Source organism: Mus caroli, unplaced genomic scaffold, assembly GCF_978045245.1.
Source record: "Mus caroli unplaced genomic scaffold, Mus_caroli_1 scaffold_2, whole genome shotgun sequence".
NCBI lineage: Eukaryota > Metazoa > Chordata > Mammalia > Rodentia > Muridae > Mus > Mus caroli.
Genome location: NW_028227257.1, coordinates 67,433,214 through 67,457,980, shown reverse-complemented (window position 1 = coordinate 67,457,980; position 24,767 = coordinate 67,433,214). Strand labels below are relative to the sequence as shown.

At 40.8% G+C, this 24,767-nt stretch overlaps 1 protein-coding gene across 2 annotated transcripts in view; it reads right to left on the bottom strand.

Annotated features, from left to right (window-relative positions):
• Positions 1-24,767, bottom strand: part of Ryr3 (ryanodine receptor 3) — a 569,960-nt gene that overhangs the window by 402,323 nt on the left and 142,870 nt on the right. The gene's annotated exons all lie outside the window — the stretch shown is intronic.

Genomic DNA, 24,767 nt, shown 5'->3' with positions numbered 1-24,767 from the left:
GGCATAGTTTTGCTTTCTTAAATGACATACAAACAAGCCAACTTTATAAACCCTGGTCAAATGAAAACTCAAATTTTAATGCCATGAAAATTTCATTTTTTCCAACATTCACAATTCCACTGCTGACCACAGTCCTGCTACAAGAGCAGACTTACAAAATATTCCTTTTCTACTATAAAAGTCCTTAGAACTCTTGGCCAAATCCAAATCTAATAAAAATCCAATAAAACTAAAAGCATAAAAGATATGACTACTCAATTTTGTTAAGCATAATGCTTTGTTACTTCGGTAAAAGACTGGAATTTCCCCCAAATCCTGGCAGGAAAGGGAAAGAAGGGTAAAAGCAATTACGTGTTGCTTTTCTTCCTTAAGTATGGTTATGTCTTCCTGAATTCTTACTTGTAATAATTTCAGTCTCAAGCCTTGATTGGGAGGCTTTTCTATCAAGAGCTGTAGAATAATTCCAGGAGATTTACAAAGTATACAGATTAAGTAGCTTAGACTCTAAAGATTGCAGCCAAGATGACCACAGTTCAGGCCTGAATGGAACATGCTGTTGGAATTAATTCCAATGCTGTGTCTCAATTTGGCTCCCAAACGCCATGCTTTCAGATGCTGAGGGTCTCTCCCCCCAGCTGGCTCTGTTGGGTAATAAAGAATTGCCATACAGCCAATGGCTAGGCAGAGAGATGGAGGCAGGGCATTTAGATTTTGCAGGCAAGGGACGGAGGGGGAAGAAGAACAGAGAATCACGATGACAGGGAAGCAGAGAGATCAAAATTCAAGGCCCCACCAACATGTAAGAATCTGGGGAAGTGTCCCCAGGGGCCATTGCCTGCTTGGATCTGGGGAACCAAAGATAAAATTAGATTTAGGAATGTTAACTCAGGAACATAGGAAGGGAGTGTGTGCTAGCCTTGGGAAGATTTAGAAGTGCCCAAGCATTAAGCTAGTTAGGCATAGTAAAAATTAAGCTGATGTGTATGTCTTTCATTTGTGAATCCAGAGCTCTTGGGCTTGTACTGAGTTCATGGAGGGCTGGCCTGCTGGGAGCATAGAGCAGCTTTTAACTATTCACCACAACAAGGCAGATAACCATGACTTCATAGACCTTCTTAGCCACAGATACACGGCACCATGGCAACAAGAATACAGGTTCAGCTTTCTCCTCTCCAGAATCATGGCCCTCCAGGGGTGAGCACATAGGCATGGCTACACAAATACAGGATTTTGCTACCAATTAGTCCTTCCCATGTGCTCACTCTAGTCTCTAATAAGTATACTTTTCCTAGGTTTGGCTACTATCCAAATTCTGTTATCACTATAAGGGCCATCACTATAAGAATCATGGAGTCCTTTCTGTTGGGGCATACTCCTAGTTGGTCTGTTCCCATGAATACACCATATCCCAATCCACTCTAAAGGACCCACTGCACTCAGAGCAGTAAGAACTCCCCCTCCCCCGGGCCCAGAGCGGCTACTGGGAGCCTGGTGAACTCGGGACCCATCACTCACCAAAAACAAACACCACTCCCCTTCTGTCCCTTACATCCCTTCCACCCAGTACTTTCTGCTGGAGCAGACTCCTAGTTGGTCTGCTCCCATGAAGACATGATATCCAGATTCATTCAAGAGGACCTGCTGCATTCGGAGCAGTTGGACCCTCTGAACTCTGAGCAGTTGAGCAGTTGAGGACCTCTGCACTCAGAGAAGTTGAGGATCAGCTGCACTCAGAGCAGTTCGACAACTTGACAGCTCTACTAAAGACCCAACAGTCTGAAGGCCTCCCAGTAGATTTACTGCTGCCAGGGCAACAGATCACCAGCTTCTCTACCCCTGTGAAGAGCCCTCAGTTGGAAGGCCCCACAGGTGATCTGATACAGCCAGGGCTGCAGGCATACCTGAAGTAACCCAGGGACAAAGGAGGCAGACTCCAGACAGTCATCCAGACCGACAAACACCAGGGATATCCAAATGGTGAAAGACAAGCACAACACCATAAGTAACAGAAGCCAAAATACATAGGCATCATCAGAACCCAGTTCTCCCATGGCAGCAAGCCTTGAATACACAATCAAACCTGAGAATCAGGAATCTGTCCTAAAATCCTATCTCATGAAGGTAATAGAGTCCTTTAAGAAGGTTGTCAATAACTCACTGAAAGAAATACAGGAAAACATAGGTTAAACAGGTGAAGGAATTAAATAAAGTGATCCCAGACCTAAAAGTGGAAGCAGAAACAATAAAGAAAACACAAATGGAGGCAAACCTGGGAATGGAAAACCTAGGAAAGAGGTCATGAATTACAGATGTATTACCAACAGAATACAAGAGATAGAAGAGAGAATCTTAGGTGTAGAATATACCACAGAAGAGATTGACAGAACTGTCAAAGAAAATTCAAAACATAAAAAACTTCTAACCCAAAGCACCCAGGAAATTCAGGACACAATGAAAAGACCAAATATAAGAATAATCAGAGTAGAGGAGAACAAAGATTCCCAGCTCAAAAGACCTGAAAATGTCTTCAACAAAATTATAGAAGAAAACTTCCCCAACCTAAAGAAAGAGATGGACATATGGGCATAGGGTACAAGAAGCCTATAGAACACCAAAAAACAAACAAACAAACAAACAACATGGGACCAGAAGAGAAAAGCCTCTTGTCACATAATTATCAAAACACTAAATGCACAGAACAAAGAAAGAATATTAAAAGCTGCAAGGGAAAGGGCCAAGTAACATACAAAGGTAGACATATCAGAATTATACCAGACTTATCAAGACAATGAAAGCCAGAAGAGCCCGGTCAGAGGTCATGCAGAGAGAACACAAATGCTAGCTCAGGCTACTATACCCAGCAAAACTCTCAATCAACATAGATGAGAAACCAAAATGTTCCAGGACAAAACCAAATTTAAACAGTATCTCTTTACCAATCCAGCCCTACGGATGATTCTGGAAGGAAAACTCCAAAACAAGGAAGGTACCTCTACCAAAGAAAGGACAAGATATTAAGCATCCCACAATAAAGCCAAAAGGAGAGAACCACAAGCACACAAAGCCACCTACAAAAACAAACATATAAGGAGACAACAATCATCTCTCTTTAATATCTCTCAATATTAACAGACTCAACTCACCTATAAAAAGACATAAGCTAACAGACTGCATGCACAAACGATATCCAGCATTTTGATGCATACAAGACACACACCTCAATAACAAACATAGACACTATCTATCTCAGAATAAAAGGATGGAAAAATATCTTCCAACCCAATGGTCCCAGGGAAACAAGAGGAGTTGCCATTCTAATATCCAATAAAATAGACTTTCAACCAAAAGTTATCAAGAGTGATGAAGAAGGAAACTTCATATTCATCAAGGGGAAAATGCACCAAGAGAAAGTGTCAATTCTGAACATCTGTGACCCAAATGCAAGAACACCAAAATACATAAAAGAAACTTTACTACAGCTCAAAACACATATTGAACCCCACACAATAATAGTGGGAGATTTCAATACCCTACTCTCACTAATGGACAGATCATTGAAACAGAAACTAAACAGAGACACAGTGAAACTAAGAAAGGTTATGAACCAAATGAATTTAACAGATATCTACACAACATATCACGCTAAAACAAAAGAACACACCGTCTTCTCAACACCTCTCCAAAATTGACCATATAATTGGTCACAAAACAACCCTCAATTGATACAAGTATAAGACTATTGTCTCTAGCTGCATATGTATCGAAAGATGGCCTAGTCGGCCATCAATGGAAAGAGAGGCCCATTGGACTTGCAAACTTTATATGCCCCAATATAGGGGAATGCCAGGGCCAAAAGAATGGGAATGGGTGGGTAGGGAAGTGGGGGGCGCTATGGGGGACTTTTGGGATAGCATTGGAAATGTAATTGAGGAAAATATGTAATAAAAATATTAAAAATAAAAAAAAAAAACTAGACTGAAATTTCAGTTATCTTCACTAAAATAAAATATTCAGTGCACTTTTCCAGAGAGCAATACTTTTCCTGAGGAGACAAGGAAATTTTATGCTTTGATACACGATGTCTGTAGCTTTAAACTCTAGACATTTGCTTAGGCTGTATGAACATGAAAAACACAGCCTACAGAAATGCTAGCATCTGGTCAGGTCATGGTTTTTTCCTATTCAAACAACAACAAACCTTATACTACTGTCTTCTAGAAAGTGTACTGTTAGGAAATACTTAAAGCTTTGATTTTTTTCTGTTCTTGATGGAATAGAATTGTGCCAGTTTTAGAGAGAAGTTTTAAAGAGTGAGGGTGAAAAAAAAAAAAGACTGAAATAATACCATGCATCCTATCAGATCACCATGGCCTAAGGCTGGTCTTCAATAACAGCAAAAACTACAGAAAGCTCACATACATGTGGAAACTGAACAACTCTTTACTCAATGATATCTTAGCCAGGGAAGAAATAAAGAAAGAAATTCAAGACTTCCTGGAATTTAATGAAAATGCTGACATATCATTCCCAAATGTATGGGACAAATGAAAGTGCTAAGAGGAAAGTTCATAATACTAAGTGCCCTGGTAAAGAAATGGGAGAGAACTTACACTAACAACTTAACAGTACACCTGAGAGCTCTAGAACAAAAAAAAAGCAAACTCACTCAAGAGCAGTAGAAGGCAGGAAATAGTCAAACTTAAGGCAGAAATCAATCGAAGAGAAACAAAGAAAACAATACAAAGAATCAGTACAACCAAAGCTGGTTCTTTGAGAGAATCAACAAGTTAGATAAACCCCTAGCCAACCTAACTAAAGGGCAGAGAGGCAGTATTCAAAATAACAAAATAATAAAATAATAAATGAAAAGGGAGACATAACAACAGAAACAGAGGAAATTCAAAAAAATCATCAGATCCTACTATAAAAGCCTATACTCAACAAAACTGGGAAATCTAGATGAAATAGATGGTTTTCTAGACAGATACCACATACCAAAGTTAGATCAACAGCAGGTTAAACTATCTAAACAGGCACAGATAAGACAAGGAAATAGAAGAAGTTGTTAAAAACCTCCCAGCCAAAAAAGGCCAGATAGGTTTAGTGCAGAATTCTACCAGACCTTCAAAGAAAGGAAATACCTTTTTCCTCAAACTATTCCATAAAATATAAACAGAAGGAACACTACCTAACTCATTCTATGAAGCCACAATTACTCTGATACCTAAACTACACAAGGACCCAACCAAAACAAAGAGAACTTCAGACCAATCTTCCTTATGAATATCAGTGCAAAAATACTCAATAAAATTCTTGTAAACAGAATCCAAGAACACATCAAAACCATCATTCACCAGGATCAAGTTGGCTTCATCCCTGGGGTGCAAGGTTGGTTTAATATATGAAAATCCATCACATAATCCACTATATAAACAAACTCAAAGGAAAAAAAATCACATGATCATCTCCTTAGATGCAGGAAAAGCATTTGACAAAATGCAACACTCCTTCATGTTAAAAGTATAGGAAAGATCAGGAATTCAAGGCCCACACCTAAACATAATAAAAGCAATGTACAATAAACCAACAGCCAAGATCAAATTAAATGGAGACATACTTGAAGCAATCCCACTGAAATTGGGAACAAGAAAAGGATGCCCATTCTCCCCATATCTAGTCAATATAGTACTTGAAGTATTAGCTAGAACAATAAGACAACAAAAAGAGATCAAGGGAATACAAACTGGTAAAGAAGAAATAAAGGTATTACTATTTGCAGATGATATGATAGTTTACATAAGTGAGCCCAAAAATTCTACCTGAGAACATCTCCAGCTGACAAACAACTTCAGCAAAGTGTCCAGATATAAAATTACCTCAAATAAATCAGTAGCCTTCTTTATATAAAGAATAAACAGACTGAGAAAGAAATTAGGTTAAAAACTCCCTTTACAATAGCCACAAATAATATAAAATATCTTGGGGTAAGTCTAACCAAACAAGTGAAAGACATGTATGACTATAGCTTCAAGTCTCTCAAGAAAGAAATCAAAGATGATCTCAGAAAAGGGAGAGATCTCCCATGCTCGTGGATTGGCAGAATTAACATGGTCATCCTACCAAAGGCAATCTATAGATTCAATGCAATCCCCATCAAAATCCCAACACAATTCTTCAAAGACATGGAAAGAGTAATTCTCAAATTCATCTGGAAAGGCAAAAAAACCAAAACAAAACAAAAACCAGAATAGCGAAAACAATTCTAAACAATAAAAGAAGAGCAGGGGGAATCACCATCCTTGACCTCAAGTTTTACTACAGAGCAATAGTAATAAAAACGACATGGTATTGGTACAAGGACAGATATGTTGATCAATGGAATAGAACTGAAGACCCAGAAATAAAACCACACACTTACATTCACTTGATCTTTGACAAAGACACCAAAAATATACAATGGAAAAAAGACAGCATCTTCAATAAATGGTGCTGGTCTAACTGGCTGTCTGTATGTAGAATGAAAATAGGCCTATATTTGTTACATTGCATAAAGCTCAAGTCTATGTGGATCAAGGAACCTCAACATAAAAGCAGATACACTCAATCTAATAGAAGAGAAAATGGGAAAGTCTTGAACTCATTGGCACAGAGGGAAATTTCCTAAACAGAACTCTAGTGGCTCACGCTCTAAGATCAAGAATTGATAAATGGGACCTTATGAAACTGGAAAGCTTCTGTAATGCAAAGGACATAGTCACTAATACAAATGACAACCTACAGATTGGGAAAATAATCTTCACTAACCCCACATACCATAGAGGACTAATATCCAAAATATATAAAGAACTCAAGAAGGTAACCACACACACACACACACACACACACACACACACACACACACAAAACCAATAAAAAAACTGGGTATAGAACTAAACTGAGATTTCAACTGAAGAACCTCAGATGGTCAAGAAGCACCTAAAGAGGAAGGACCATCCAGAGACTGCCCCACCCAGGGACACTATTGCATATGCCAACAAGATTTTGCTGACAGGAGCCTGATATAGCTGTCTCTTGTGAGGCTCTGCAAATTCAGAATTGGATGCTTACTGTCATCTGTTGGATGGAATATAGGGTCCCCAATGAAGGAGCTAGAGAAAGTACCCAAGGAGCTGAAGGGGTCTGCAGCCCTATAGGAGGAACAACAATATGAACTAACCAGTACCCCCAGAGTGCTTGTCATTAGCTGCATATGTAGCAGAGGATGGCCTAGTTGACCATCAATGAGGGGAGAGACCCTTGATCTTGTAAAGATTCTATGCCCCAGTATAGGGGAATGCCAGGGCCAGGAATGGGAGTGGGTGGGTTGGGGAGCACGGGAGGGGGGGTATAGGGGATTTTCAGAGAGGAAACTAGAAAAGGGGATGACATTTGAAATGTAAATGAAGAAAATGTCTAAAAATAAAAAATAATAAAAAATGAAGTATCTAAAGAAATGTTCAAAGTTCTTAGTGATCAGAGAAATGCAAATCAAAACAACCCTGAGATTCCACCTTATACCAACCAGAATGACTAAGATCAAAACTTCAGGTGACAACACATGTTGGAGAGGGTACAGATAAAGAGGAACACTCCTCCATTGCTGGTAGGGTTGAAAACTGGTACAACCACTCTGGAAATCAATCTGGAGTTTCCTTAGAAAACTAGAAATAGATCTATCTGAAGACCCAGCTATACCACTCTTGGGAATGTACCGAAAAGATGCTCCACCATGCCACAGGGGCATGAGTTCCACTATGTTCATAGTGGCCTTGTTTGTGATACCCAGAAGCTGGAAACAACATAGATGTCCCATGACAGAAGAATGAATACAGAAAATGAGGTACATTTACACAATGGAATACTGCTCAGCTATTAAGAACAAGGACATCCTAAGTTTTCCAGGGAAATGGATGGAACTAGAAAATATCATCCTGAGTGAGATAACTCAGAACCAGGATGTGCATGGTATGTACTCACTAATAAGTGAATATTAGCCGGGGGGGGGCGCAGAATACCCAAGCTACAGTTCACAGAACTCAAAAACGGTCAACAAGCTGAAGTGCCCAAGTGAGGATGCTTCAATCCCACTTGGGAGGAAGAAGAAAACAACCACAAGTGGGGAGGGAAGGAAGGAGGGAGGGAACTGGGAGGGAAAATGGATGGGGAAGGGGGGTAAGCAGTGAGGGAGAAAGGAGAAGCTGATCTGGTATTGGGTGAAGGAAAAGGACTGAAGCCCTGAGGGCCAGCAGAAAGAATGGAAACAGGCAATCTCAGGAGATAGGAGGTTGGGGGCACCCTCCAGAATGCACCAGAGACCTGGAAGGTGAGAGACTCTGAGGACTCAAAGGGATAGACCTTAGATGAAATGCCCAACAGTAGGAAGAGGAAACTTATAGATCCCACCTCCAGCAGGAAGACAGGGCATCAAGTGAGGGAGGGGGGTCCATCCCAGTCACAACTCTTACCTATAATTATTCCTGTCTGAAAGAATTACAGGGATGGAAATAGAGAGGAGCCTTAGAAAAAAAGGTCCAGCGACAGGCCCAAAGAGGGATCCAGCTCAAGGGGAGGTCCCAAGGCCTGACACTATTACTGAAGCTATGGAGCACTCAAAAAGTAACCTAGCATGACTGCATTCTGGAAGACCCAACAAGCAGCTGAAAGTGTCAGAGGCAGATATTTGCACCCAACCAATGGACAGAAGCAGCTGACCCTTGTTGTTGAATTAGGGAAAGACTGAAAGACGCTGAAGAGGTGGGTGACCCTGTAGGAGGACCAGCAGTCTCAATTAATCTGGACCCCTGAGATCTCTCAAACACTGGACCACCAAACAGGCAGCATACACCAGCACATATGAGGCCACCAACACACACAGAGAAGAGGACTGCTGGGTCTGTGTTCATTCAGAGATGATGTACCATCCAGAGATGGTGCCCCAGGGAGATTAGAGGTCAGGTGGAGTGGGGGTTGGGGACATCTACATGGAGACGGGGTAGGGGTGGGGGGAGTGGGGAGGAAGTATGGGATGTGGAGTAGTAGGAGGGTGGACAGGAAAGGGGGAATAAAATATGGAGAGAGAGAGAGAGAGAGAGAGAGAGAGAGAGAGAGAGAGAGAGAGAGAGAGAAGAGAGAGAGAATTAAAAATAAAAGCAAAGAAGTAAAGGGAAAATAAGAATCATGAAGATATTTGTATTTAAATTACTTCAGGAAACTTCACTCCCTTCCACAATGATGAAAAGAAAGTGCTACATCTCTAGGAGACCCTTGGTTTACTCTGGTTTACTTTGGTAAGGAAGGGACAGAGGTACAACTCATTTTTACCCTTTTTTCATGATATTTTCACATTTGATGAGTTTCCAGGATAAAGAACTAATCTGAGCCCTCTATAAAAGAACTGAGCTGAACTCTACATGAACACAGAGTCACTTGGACCACTAGAAGAAATACAAGGATGCCTGGGCCCAAGTCCACTCTAAATGGATGAGAGTCTGGGGAAGGATGCTGAGGTGATCGTTAACAGCTCTGCCAGTAACTGGCACTCAGTGAAAAGTATCAAGGTATAAGTGTCAGCTGGGACAGCAGGTATTGTGAAAGAGGTATGGAGTCGCAGGAAAGGATGAGTGAATTCTGGATGTAAAAGGCAAGCAGTGAATGAAAGATCAGTTACTGGGCCTCTTTCCCTTGAAGGAGGCTTCACAGGCCACTCTTGACCCTAGACAATAAAAAACTTTTAAGACTATTCCTTTAAAACAAAGGCTGATCCTTTATTGTTCTTTCTTGAGGCCTCATGAGAATTCTTCCCTAGAGACAGGGACAAGGTAGGAAGATGATTTGACATATTGAAGTGAATCATCAGAAGCAAAACTCATACCTCACTGAAGATGCCAAAATCTGGGAATCATAAATTTACCATAGGGTAGGAGTTTAAAACAGAAACCTTGCTGTGTTAGGGTTCTTGGAGACATTAAACCAATAGGAGTTGCACACACACAGATTTATCACAAAGCTAGCATTTACGGAGGCCAAAAAATCTTGTGATATGACAGTCACAAGTGACAGGAAGCAAAAGCTGCTGCTGTAAATCCAGGAGTCTGAAGTTGAAAGAGACAGGAGTTCTGAAGCCCTAAAGTAGAAGACAGATGACAGCTCAAGGAGGGAGGGTGGGATTTGCAATCCCTATGCTTTTGTCTTGTTTTGCTTTCTAAGCCCTATACCCACTGAAGGATGTCCAGCCACCCTGCTAGAACATGCATCCTCCTAACTCTATCTCCTCACTCAATGCAGACACCTTCTACAAATACCCTAAGAGACACTTCCAGAAAGGTTTTACCTCTTCCCTGAGTATTCCTAAATCCTGTGACCTTGAACATGAAATGAACCCTCACACCAACCAACATATCAGCAAATCATCATTAAGTGTTCTAATGTACTGGGATATGACTATGACATGTAACTGGGATATACCTATGACATGTAACTTACCAATTCTTTCTCCAATCTATTCTAAGTCCGCTCCATGACAACTGTGGATGACTTTCTGGTAACTTCAAATAAGAGTAAGTGGAACTCTCATCAATGATTAACATTCTATCCCTAAAGTAAATAAAGAGCTATATAGCTAGGGACACGTAAGTCTCAAAGCATTTAGCTGAAACAGATCAAAGTCTATTTCTGACAGCAACACATTTTCTTCCCAGTAGCAGGAGCTACAAGACCTCAACAGGTTGCCAAGTTAATATGTATCCACCTCACTTTTCCTTTGGCAGTTTTTCCTATATGGCAACAGAGAAAGAAACTTTGGCCTTTCTTCTAAAGGACATGAATTCTATTCCATACCATTAATTAACATATGTAAGTAAATGTGTTTCTGGCAAGCTTCTGAACACATAGTTCATCTGCAGGTGGTTATTTATATACTCAACACACACACACACACACACACACACACACACACACACACACACACACTGCTCTTCATTATGCAATGTACAAGATCTAGGAGATTGGGAGCCAGTCTCTAGTTTTAGATGATAAATTCCTGGGTCAGTTTTGAGGTAAGCTTCAGCATCCATTCCTTTTCTATAGAGCAGATCAGTGGTGGAAAAATGTTTATCATATAGCTGCTACTAGTTGCTGCTGTGATAGTTTATGACTGAAGCTAATACAAAGCCAGAGCCTTTTATAGCAAAATCTAAAAATGCTCATCTCTACCTGCAAAACCCCAGAAGGTTCTCATGATGTCATATCTCCTCATACGTTTTGTGCCAATATATTTCTATTTCAAGACAAGAGAAGGGAACATGTTCAATCAAAATCACAGGGAGTTTAATGTGGAGTTTGCAGGTTGGTGTAGTCATCAAACCCAAACCTCTCAGTAGCTCAAGACAGAAGTTGAAACAGTGCTATGAGAGGGGAAATTCATGTGCAAAGCGACAGAGATAATATGTAAAATATAACCTAATGGTGTGGGCTTTCTGTTGGGAACAGGGAAATTAGTTCAGTTGGTAAAGTGCTTACCTCAAAAGCATGAGAATGAGTTTGGTCCTCAGAACCCACATAAAAGTGCTGAGCATAATGGCATGTGCCTGCAATCCCAGTACTGGGAAGGGAGAAGAGGGAGATCCTTGTTGCTTTCTGAGTGGCTAGCCTAGCCTAACCAGGAGCTTCAGGCTAATGAAAGACTCTGCCTCAGACGATATGGATGGCATCCCTGGTAATGACATCTGAGATGTTCCTCAGATTTCTACTCATATGTGCACACAAGTGTGCACTCACCCCACCCCACTTATATAAAAATGATTTCTCTAAATTTGCTTGCTGGCTTGCCTGCTCAGCCTACAGTCTGAGTCTGTTAACTAGTTAATCCTCTTGGCAGTCTGCAAGATCAATTATTTAGGCATTTTTGATAGTTATTTATACTGAGGAATTCCAAATTCCAAGCAGAAAGGAAATTTATTATTCATCTGCCAGTATGGCAAGGATTGATATATGGAAGCTGCCAACAGTCTGTTATCCACCGAGGTCAGAGTAAGACAGAACAATCCTAAAAAATGTAGCAGAAGAGATTGAAATGAGATATGAGAAAGGACCGACTAAAAGTGAGGGTTAAGCACCACCATAAATTATCACGATTCAGTTATATTTATTTACACAGTAAACAGAGAGATAGCTATCTTTCCTGGTATATTGAAAATGTCTTGTGGTGAGTGCCCTGTGAGAAGACAGAACCATAGCAGCAGTCATTTAAAATGCTATATTTGGCTGGTCTGACCAGTTATGGACTCTTGTTACCCATGCAGTAAAGAACCTGAGGTCCATGAATACACAGACTGTGTAAAGGTCCCTCTAGTGCATTTAATCAGGGCATCAGTGCAGAGAAGTGGTGAAACCTTCTGATCCTCCTTAACAAGGGTCACGTTTTTGCCTATTTTCTCTAAAACCAACACCTAGGAACCAGCATCCCCAGGCCCCGTCCCTTGATAACATGGCAGTCATATCCATTTGTTCAATCACATGTCCTGCCATCTGCTCCTGCAGCAAATGGCCTTCATCATAGGTTCCCTGTGAGCTGCAAGCCATCCTATCTTGAGACACTGATCTTTACTTGACTTGACTTTTGTGTGTGGTAAAGATCCTGTGTCTCTCTTCTGAAACAAACATTTTTGGCTTCTGAGGTGATGCACTAATTGCTGGTTGGCTTCTCTGTCAGCCAGCCTCTCACACCTTGTCAGCCAGCCCCTCACACCTTCCCCATCGAGGTGTTTCTAGCCCTGTCCTCAGCCTGTTCTATATTATTGACCTGCTAAACCCGTTCGAGTCACTGATCTCAATTGGGACCTTCTTCCTCATGACTCCTAAAGCTCTTATCAGCTCTCACCCCTGGTGTTAAATGCTGTTTATCTCCATCTGGACATCCAATTGAAAGTCAATTCATCTGAAAACTCACCAGTATTTCATCTGTACTTTCTCCACTCTGACAAGTGTAACCATTCACTCACACAGCCACGGATAAATATGGAAGCCACCCACAGCTACTCTCTCTTACATATACAATAGAATTCTCTTGGCTTTTCTCTGCTTCATTCCCACTATGGGTATCTTAGTTTGGGCCCTTAGAATGACAGCACTAATACCAGCAAGATTTTGCTGAAAGCACCCTGATATAGCTGTCTCTTGTGAGGCTATGCCAGTGCCTGGCAAAACACAGAAGTGGATGCTCACAGTCATTTATAGGATGGAACACAGGGCTCCCAATGGAGGAGCTAGAGAAAGCACCCAAGGAGCTGAAGGGGTCTGCAACCCTATAGGTAGAACAACATTATGAACTAAGCAGTACCCCCAGAGCTCGAGTCTCTAGCTGCATGTTTAGCAGAAGATGGCCTAGTTGGCCATCACTGGTAAGAGAGACCCCTTGGTCTTGCAAACTTTATATGCCCCAGTGCAAGGGAACACCAGGGCCAAGAAGTCGGAGTGGGTGAGTAGGGAGAAGGGCAGGGGAGGGTATAGGGACTTTTGGGATAGTATTTGAAATGTAAATGAAGAAAATATCTAATAAAAAAATGAAAAAAAAAAAAGAATGACAGCACCAGTTTTCATTCTGAGTCTAGCCTTCTTCTCTACTAACTCTCAATGTTTCCAACCCAATGAAGCCAGAATCTGAGATACTCCACAGCTCAAAATTCTTGCTTGATTCCCCAATAACATTCAGATTTTATGGCTGAAATCCAGGTTCTTTGTCATCTAGTCCCTGCATCATTCTGCATATCCCCTGGTCCTCTGTCTTCCCCACCAAAATGTTCATCTTCAGCCCCATGGAGCTACTTACTCATACCATCATTTGTGAGCCTTTGCACATGCAAGGCTGTTGGTCTGGCAGACACATCTCTATGACTTTCCTCATTTTCTCATACTTTTCATATATAATCCAACCTTGGCAGCTCTACCATTGTGCTTTGATACCTACAGTATACACTCTATAGATGCTAGTCAATTTTTCACTACTATACCAAAACATCTGAGAAATGTTAATTTCCAGAGGAAAAATATTTGGGACAATAGTTTCCAAGTTTTAAGTATAAGCTTAGTAGAGCTTATTATGTTTTGAACCTGTGGGAAGATATTCCTTGGCAGGAATGCATGGTAGAAGATAATGCCCAGTTTATGGGGCCAGCAAACAGAAACAGGGAAGGAAACATCGAGGGAAGGGAGAGGGAGAAGGAGAGGGAGAGAGACTGAGAGAGGGAGCAGGAAGTGGAGAGGAAACAGAACAAGGAGGAGGAGAGGAAATGGGAGAGGAAGAGAGAGAATGAATCCTAACATCCCCTGCCAGTCCCTGTTCATAGTAACCCAACTTCTGCTCCCCAGGCCACCTCTCCTCCCAGTGCTATCACAGGCTAGTAATGGAGCCTGAAACACAAGTACTCTCAGAAGACAAGTTTCCCAGCAACAGCACCCAGGCATAGCCTTACCACCTTGCACTTTTACACTGTTTGGCTCTCAGTTTGTCTCCTGGCTGTGGGGTCCCTGGACGCCTGACTCTTTTTGTGTAGGATAAGCCTACCTAATAAGAGTGAAAAGACCGTGGTTTGGCTTAGCTGGGTCTCATATTTAAACTTAGAGTATGTCATAGCAAAGTTAAAGGTTAATTTACAGTTTTGGTTAACCTGGACTACTGCAAGGAGACATAATTGAAAAGAGAAAGGTGGCATTACCTGTAATGTTACCTGTAAACCAGCCTTAGTTTCAAATCTTATAGAGAAGAGGTATGACAGGCCTTCCCGGCTTATTTCTTTGGTTTAAGAGTATTCTACAGGGATGCAGCATCTCCTCTTTTGGGCTTCCAGCTCAGCAGAAGGCCCAGGTTTGGTCAGTACACTAATATTTACATGGTTGAGTGAACCCTTCATCTTCAGAAACCCCTCAACATGAGGCCAGAGGATTTCCCCCTGCCTCAAACAGAATACTCACTACATTTCTTGGTATTTTGAGTTGTTGACTCTTTAAAGACACAAACCCATTTCCCAAGTCTCAGCTGAGGAGAACTCTCCAACTCCAAGTCTGAAACAAGTTGTTCACTTATCCATGACTTCCGTGAAAAGACACAAGGAAAAGGAGTGTTATCTTAGTTTCTTTCCCTGAGGCTCTGAGGATGAAACACTGACGAAAGCAACTGCAGGGAGAGTTCATTCTGGCTTTTCACAGGAGAAGTTGAAGTGGCAGGGTGCTCAAGGCAGCTGGTCACAGTCAGAAGAGGACAGTGAATGTGTGCTGCTGCCCAGGTCCCTCTCTCCACTTCCAGAGTGCTCTGCTCCTGTCTGTCTGTTTGTCTGTCTGTTTACATGTCCACTTGTCTGCCTCTATCCGTTCCCCAGGCCCTCACTTCTCACCCCTGCCCCAAGTAAACCCCTTTCACACCAGGTCTGTTGCATAGCATCATTTCTCAGGGGCACACCCTGGCATGGGCCCACAGTCCTAACCCAGGGGATGGCCTAGCCACATTGTGGTCTGTCCCTACCCATGTAATCAAGATAATGGTCATTGGCATGTTCAAAGGCTCATCTCCTAGGTGAGACTAGATTCTATCAGGTTGATAGTTAACACTAACCATTACAGGAATGTCTGACTCAGACACCCTCTCAATGAAACTGCTAATTTTATCTCTATATGAGTGAGTGTATGTGTGCACATAAACAAACATATACGTACATACACACATATGGAGAGAGAGGGAGGGAGAGAGAAAGAGAGAGAGAGAGAGAGAGAGAGAGAGAGAGAGAGAGAGACTAGATTATTTGTAAGTTAACCAAGTATTTACCCTGCCAGAGCTAATATTTCTCTCATAAAGATTATTTTCTTTATAAATGTTATATTTTCTTTTGTCAGAAAATTCATGAACCAAAGCCTAAATGTGGTAAATAGGATGCAGTGTTGTCTCCTTGATTTCCAAGCACAACAGGATGTGTGGTATAATGAGGGCATTGTCAACATTTGCATACAGTTCTACATCCTTAGGATGTTGAACTGCCACTATTTATACTACACCATTTGGTGTCTTTTGCATCAAATGTACAGAATAGCTGTGAGTCCTATTTCATAGTTATCTTTCTTTGCCAGTGCAGGTGATGGGATCATGTTTCTGTTTTTTTATGGGTAAGTAATTGACATATAGGACTTCCTCACCCAGGCAATCAGTGAGCCAGATGTTATTTTTTTTCTTCCATGTCACATAATAGACTTTTATGGTAAGATTGTTCCAGAATAGAAACACAGTCACATGTCACTTAATGACAAAGATACATTCTTAGAATCCCACTAGCAGATGATCTCATTATTGCACAAACATCATAGAATATACTTAAGCAAATGTAGATGGTAGTGTCCTGCAGCAAATTTAGATTGAAAGGAGCAATAAACACTTGGCTTAAAATGCAAACAAACTGTAGTCTGTATAAAAATGCTTTCTTTAAATCATTATCCTATAAGCTTTTTCCTTTTCCTTTTCTTTTCTTTCTTTCTTTCTTTTTTTTTTTTTTTAATTTAATGTAGTTCAGGGATCAAACCCAGGGCCTCACACATTCTAGAAATGCTCACCACTGAGCTATGCACACAGCTTGTATCTTCTTTATTTTAAATCATGTATTTTAGATTACCTTAAAATATTTTGTTAAAAACTAAGAGACAACACAAGCATTAGCTTAGGTGAACATGTAGTTAGAATAATCAGCGCCCAATAACTTCTTCCACATTTCATTCCTAGTTCAGGAGAAATGCAAGCACGCACATATGTATATACAAATAGAAGTCCCTCCCTGCAACATGCATGAGTCTGTTCTAAAATAATAAAAAAGGTAGTAAATATATAAACCAGTAACATTTGTTATGAACTGTGCATAATTGTCTGTGTACACTTTGATGTGATTGGCAGTAGGGTGGGCTTGATGGTGGATTGAGTGTCATATTCCCATATAATGATGGTTATGATCGTCAAGAAGCATAATATTTGATCGTCAGCTCTAGCATAATCTTATGGAACCAGCAATGAAGTCATATATAGTGCATTTCTCAGACTATGTCTCTGTTATTCAGTGATGTGTGACTACCTTCCTACTTTAGGGCAATCTGTCTCCCAAAGAACTTTTATAACATAACACATTTTATGTTTTGTTATAACATAAAAGAAAGAGACACATGCTTCATTGATGAACCCCTATTTACTGATTGTATATTTACTGAGGTATACACCTGTGGTAGAGCTCTTATCTAGCATACAGGAAGCCCTCAGTTCAACTTCCCTGTACTGTAGAAACAAAACAAAATAAATACTTAATCCTCAGCACTGCCATAAATGTGCAAAACTATAAAACAGGCTATGTGACAAATTCTGAGGACTTACTGTGAAGTCAGAGAAATTTTCATCTGACTGGCAAAAAAGGTTATTATGTGGTCCATGACCTATACAAGGTCCCATACAGCTAACATTAACTTCTCTTCAAATTAGACACAGCCTATGAGTTACCTATATCTGGGCCAGAATATAATGTAATATAAATGGACACAGAAGGCATAAAAGACATTTGAGTACAAATTAATAATTTTTAAGGCTTTAAAAATAAATTTTTTCTCTAATATGGTGCTTGACATTTTAAATCTTCTTAAATTCCAGTTGACAAATGGGTGATTGCTAATGGTCTTTGTCTAAAACTACAAAACAGAAGTAGATTTGAGAGGGATTTTGTGGTAGCAAGCTTCCCCGGAGGTTTCAGAGATGCAGCCAGGTTGACACTGGTGCTGCTGTGAAGATTTTCTCAGATAGGCTCGATATTCATAGAGCACAAACCTCCTCGGACACTAATGCATTGCTGTTCGCATTTATGTAATTATGGTTAAAGTATTGTGATGGGTTTTAAGACTGTCTTGTACGTTGATTGATTTTTGTGACTCAGTTTTCATATAAAATTCATTACAGCTGAATGGTGAAGAGCATTGAGCCCCGAAATCAGTCTGGCCTGGCTGAAATCTTATTGCTGGATCCAGTCAGAAGACCTGGAGCAAAGTGTGTTAACTTTTCACCTTACTGTGGTTTTTTTTTGTTTGTTTTTTTGCTTTGTTTTGTTTTTTTTTCTTTTTGTTTTGGTTGGTTGTTTTTGTTGTTGTTTTTTTGTTTTGCTTTGAGGTTTTTGTTTGTTTTTGTTTTTTTTTGTTTTTGATTGTTTTGGTTTTGGTTTATGGAAAAATATTATTCATTTTTCCATAATCTATTTGAGGATTGAGCTAAAGAAAACCAGCCGTTTCCCCACAAAATGTTTGCATATAACAAGTACTTAGTACATACTGGTCGCCTTCCTTATTTTAGTGTAACTTGTTAGGCCATATTTTGTTGAAATCCCTGGGAGGCCTGTCCTTTTCTGAAGGGAAATGGAAAAGGAGTGGATCTGAGGGGGAGGAGATGGGAGAGGGTTGTTAGGATGAATGGAGGGAGGGGAAACTGCAGGCAGGATATATTGTATAAGAGAAGAATTTTAAAAACCCTTTAGGAATTACCAACACTTAATGGTCTGTATCTCTTTGTAACAGCAGGATACACAGCCCAACTCCCATTGACATGTTATTGATGTTTGCAAAAGTGGTGGAGTGATTTAAAAGAAGATACACAGCTGATTTTCATGGGGTTGCAGGCAGCTTTTCTGACAGCTGAAACAGTTTTAAATTCACAAAGCATAAATTACCCTTAACTGATTACTCAAGGCAATGTCTGGCTTGCATTGGGAAGTTGGAAGTTAAAGGAAAATCATACCGTTTCCGTCTCACAGTCAACTGTCAGCTTCTAAGTGACTGCCAGACTAACATAAATGGGAAACACCCCTTCAGCGTCCACACATACTCCATAATTACATATACACGGGAAATACCCCCTTCAGCATCCACATACTCTATAGCCACATTTTTTTTCCAATATGAATGGAGTCTTCCTATCCTTTGACCCCCAACCCCGAGAAATTCAAACAACCACAGCTCACTTTCCATTTGCTTTCCATGAGGCTTCCTCGTCAAGGACAGTATGAGGAAGTTAGTGCTGGTAATGTAATAGAAGCATCTAAGAATGAACTTCCAGAGGCTCTGGCTTGAACTCTTGTTCCCTGGCTGGCGTCTTGACTTTGGGTGAGCTCCCTATTTTAGTGAGCCTTACTTTCAAACTGAAACTAATCATGCACATAGACATTCTATAGACTAACTTTAAAGCACACTGTGATAGGAACAACAACGTATTTAAATTCTTATTACTTATTTTCTGAGGATCCCATCTTACTCAAGACCCCCACCCCACCCCCTCAATTTCCTCCTGATCTGACTTGCAAGCTCTCTACATTCCTACTAAATTCTGGAGGATTGCTATTGATGCCACCAAAAAATCAGCAGTTCTAGAGTTAACCTGCTTTTTTTTGTTGTTGTCTCACTTTTCTGACTGTGGAGCCCATGTTTCCCACTCTTTTAACTGTGGGTCTCTCTCTCTCTCCTACCAGTAGCCATTCTCATGCCCATGTGGTATGTTTCTCAGCCTCTGCCAGGCGAATGAGAACTGTTACTATCCAGAATGACGCAGAGAGAATGAGGAGCAAGGAGTGGGTGGAGGAGGATGCAATGCCAATTCCAACAGAGGGTGTGGCAGTCACTGCTATCTTCTGGGGGAAGGGAAAAGCAAGCCACCATTCGTGGGGTGTGTATTATGCACATCTCTGTGCCAGGTACTTACAAAACGAGTCAGGCTCAGAATCTGTCCTTTACCCAAAGCCATACACTGGCGGTGACAAAATGAGGAATCAAACTAGCTGAACGCCATTGGAAATTCTGGGTGTTTTGAGGCAGTGTGAGATGTCTCTAGTAAGGACAGTGGGGACACAGTGATGTTCACAAGTCTGTGGAAAGGCTAGAAGTAGGCTGGTTCTTTAAGCTAGACAATTATTACATCTGCTTTCTCCGGAGCTGAAGATTGGCTGCAGTAGGAGAGAGCACCGCATGTTTTCTACGACCAAACATGTACTCTGGAAAGCTTTCCTTTAATAGAATGTATGCAGGAATCAATCCACTCACTTGTCCAGAAACTCATGAATTCATGACTCAGTACTTCTGTGAAACTGAGGATCATGTGGGGTCTATTGTCTAAATTTAAGCTTACTACATGGATAGTCCCCTAAGGTGACATTGCATTTCTATCCTCACCTCTGCCCCCCTGAAAAATAAACCCCGAATGAAAATTCATGTAAATCCTATCCAAAATAATGGAGAGTGTTAGAGCTGTGCCCAGAACCAGCCAATGCTACTCTGTCCTAAATAGTTTCAGCTCAGCCCTCCACTATGTGTGAAACGCTACTTAGAACCATTTGACTTGGGGCAAGAGGCAGGAGTGTTTGCTTCACGTCCACAGGCTGGTGATGTCCAGGCTCTGTCCCTTTCTTTCTTCCATCCTCACCTCAGAAGTCAATTATGTGTCACAAAACTTGGTCGCACTTTTGTCTTCTCACAAAAAGTGCAACCGATAGACTTAAAAAAGAATTATTTAGCAGGATGTTTTCTCTGTCTATAAGACGTCTCAGCTCTCTGGAAGTAGCAAGGAAAGGTGAATAATGCCCCTGGCATCTTTTTGTGAGGAATGCTTTAGCTGAGGCACTGAAGAACCAGCTCACTGAAAAGCTGGCTTCTTCTCCTCTTCTCCAGGTCTTGAGGTTTCAGCCTTGGGAAGTGCAAGGAAAAGCAGCAGAGAGAGGACAGGGGAACACTGAGAGGAGGGCGGGGCTGCCATGAGCTCAGATTCAAGACAAGGTTTCTGCTGAGAATTTCGTTTCATCAGGACCATGTCCTCAATTGCCTCTTGCCCATCTACCTACCCCTTACCTCTCCCAAGAGCTCAGTGTTTTATCTTTGGTTCTGTCTGAATACCTTCTCATGCTAACATGAAATCACTGCCTCCAAATGAAGAATCCACCTCACACAGCTTGTCAAAAATTCCAGCCTCTAAATGATATCTCTCTCTCTCTCTCTCTCTCTCTCTCTCTCTCTCTCTCTCTCTCTCTCTCTCTCTCTCTCTCTCTCTGTGTGTGTGTGTGTGTCTCTGTCTGTCTCTCCGTCACCATCTCTCTCTGTCTCTCCATTTTTCTGTCTCTCTGTCTCTGTCTGTCTCTATCTCCCTCTTTGTCTCTGCCTCTCTCTCTCTCTCTCTCTCTCTCTCTCTGTCTCTCTGTGTTTCTCTCTCTGTCTCTCTCTCTCTCTCTGTCTCCCTCTCTCTGTCTCTGTCTCTCTCTCACACACACACACGCGCACACACACACACACACACACACACACACACTGCTTTACTTTAGGAAAGTGTCAGAACATCTCTAGCTTTTGTGATGTCATCTCTTTTAATTTTTTATTCAGCAACAGAACTGACTACACATGGCTCTGCTACATTTTAAAATACCCGACTGAGAAAACAAGAGTATTTCTATAATATATTCCACACTCTGCCTCCAGTCCCACTGTGCTATGTAGATAGCCTGTAGCAATTCCTGCCCCCTGGGGCTCATACCCTTGCTCAATCCCTGCTCCCTGAGTGGGACTGGATCTAGTAGCTTGCTTCTAATGAAGAGAATGCAGCAAAAATGAGGTGGTGTGACCTCCAAGTACAAGGCACGGAAAGAGTTCTGTTTGCATGTTGCATGTTAGCTCACTTGCTCACTTTGTTCGAAGCCAGCTGATTTATGGAGGTACCTGCATACTCAGGGACAGATACCTCTGGCTGGCAGCCTGTAAGGACCACTGGCCAGCCAACAGCCAGGTGAGTGAGTCTAGAAGTGTTGCTCCCCAAGTCCATTACTGAGATGAGGACAGCCCTATCAGAGTGCTTGAGCCAGAGGACTCCTAGTGCTGATTTTGGTGCCCAGCTGGTGATGCAATTAACAGGTGACATGATCATAAGGTGACCTCATTATCCAGAGTTGAATGGACTACTACAATGAAAATCAGTGGATGGAAGTGGGTCACTAGGAACAGGCCTTTGAAGAATGTTTTAATTCGACATGGCCCTTGCTTACTGACTTCCAAGAGCCAATCAGCTGTCCAGTAATCATATCCTTCCATCAGAAATCCCACCTTAACCAGACACTTGGATTTAAGTGACAGTGGAATGAAATCTCTAAAATCATGAACAAAGATAAACTTTTCTCCTCCAAGTATTTCTCCCAGGCATTTTGTCACAACAATGAAAGATCACTTAAAACAAACCCAGGTTCCTGACCCACAAAAACCCATGCATAGCCAGTTCGCTATTGAAGTCACTCAGATTTCGGGTACCATGCTGTACAGTAACAGATGACTGATTCCTTTCCACATCAGACATTGTGAGTACTCAAAATCGCCCCAGGGTGATCTTCTTGGGTCCTTAACTCACAGCTGCCTGCTACCTGCTGTACCATTTCTCTTTCTGAACCTGTAGAAGGGGAGGCCAATTAGTCTCCATATCCTCTCTCCATGCTCCAGGCAGCCATGAGAAGTGGATTTGTCTAGGAAATAAGTGAGGAAGGAGAACTCATTTGCTCTTCTCTCTCTACCTACTGAGGACCCAAATCAGCTTCTCATGGCCTCTGTTCTCTTTGATTTTTTTTTCAGTAGCCAAACTGCATTGAAACACTAAGACGACAAGAAGAATTTGCTTCTGATAAACCTCACTGCTGCTCTAGCTGCAAGCGATCCTTTGTTACTTTGTCACCATTTGAAAGCACTACCCATGCTTCTAATGCGCACACAGCTTCCATAGTTCCTCAGTGCAGAGCCGCCATAACAGCTCTCGTTCAAGGATATGCTTTTGTTCCTTTCTTTACTATTACCCATTTCTCAAGGAAGTTAGAGTCGCTGTCCCTGCCAGTGTGTTTTATAACTCATGGGGAGACATGAATCAAAGACTGGACCCCTAAACCTTTCAGAGTTCTGTTCTTGTTCAAGGAGTACATCTTTTTATCGGGAGACCAACCGTCTTGCCTCAATAAAAGGAGATGCACAGTTGAGCATCTCCAACTCAAAATCCAAAATCTAAAATGCTCCTGAAGCCAAAACATTAGCATTGTTATCAATGTTAGAACTATATATGAAAAATCTCATACTAGCTTACTACCATTGATGTAGGCTGTAGTTAGAACACAGATGTAAAAGGCACAGTTGATTCAGTAAACCTAAAGGGCAAAAACTTTCAAAGATCCTTTAAGCTAGTATATATCATGTTTCTAACAATATAAGAGATCACTGAACATGTAATAAGATCATGATGCCTTTGTCTTCTGATGATTCAAAACATATAAATGTTTATAAAATATAATTTAAAATGACCTTCAGGTTATATGTATAAAACATTCCAAAACATAAATAAATTTTGTGTTTGAATTTTGTTCCCTTTTCCAAGATAAAATATCTGCATATGTCTACATATATATCTATATCTATGAACACATATACATTCATCTATCTTCCAAAATCTACACAAGTCCAGAATACCTGCAAACACCTTCTTGAGAAGGGCTATTTAACCTGCTATTTTGTGCTTTCTCTAATTAAATATTACTTAGATCCAGCAAAGAACAGAAAACAGTTATGAAATTCAGGTTTAATTTCAAAACAAACTGTTAGGATGGGAAATTACCTCCACATGCTCATGAGGTACATAGCCTAGCAGGTTTCTGCTGCTGCAAGAGGAAGCAACCTGTTAATAGGTTATCTAGCGATGGCAGACTCCCTGAAGACATTGGGAACATGGCGAAATGAGCAGCAAGAACCTGAACCCAGATTACTATGAGTAATCCCCCAAAGAATTATCTTTCTTTAAATAAACGGAGGAGAATAACAATAACACATTGTATCAAATCATAATGAAATAATATTAGATATCAGCCACGAAAGTACCTGCAGATTTTCTACAAACACCTGGAGGTAGAACAACACATTTCTGAATGATCAGTAGCTAACTGAGAAAAATCAAATGGAAATTTAAAAAATCCTAAGACTCAATGAAAAAAAAAAAGCACTTAACTTACTAGAACCTTTGGGATACAGCAATGCAGTTCTAACAAAGAACTACATTTAAAACATCAATAAGCTCTCAAAACAATAACCTAATGATATCACTTATAAAAAGAAGAACAAGCTAAATATAAAAATAGGTGGAGAGGAATGAATAAAACCAGGGTAGAAGGTAGTGAAATGGAGACTAAAAGAATAATACAAAGATTTATTAAAACAAGGAACTGGTTTTTGAGAAGATAAGCAAGAGGAAAAAATTCTTAGCCAGATTAATCAAAGGAGAATTGGATAGTGTCCCCCAAACAAAAATATCTTAGACAAGATAGATTTCCTGGTAAATTCTATGAAACTCTAAAAAGTATATTAATACAAATACCAATGTGCCTCAAACTACTTCATACACCATGAAAGTATGGGTATTGACTCATTCTTCAATGGTAATATTACTTAGATACCAAGGCCGAGTAAGTACAAAACCAGAATAAATGGAACAATTTCTTTGATGAACATAGGTGCGAAGCTAAATAAAATGAATATAGGTTTTCTTAGTAAGGGTTTTATTGCTGTGATCAGACTCTATGACCAAAGCAACTCTCATAAGGACAGTATTTATTTGGGGATGGCTTACAAGTTCAGAGGTTCAGTTTATTATCATAAATGTGGAAGCATGGCAGTGTCCAGGC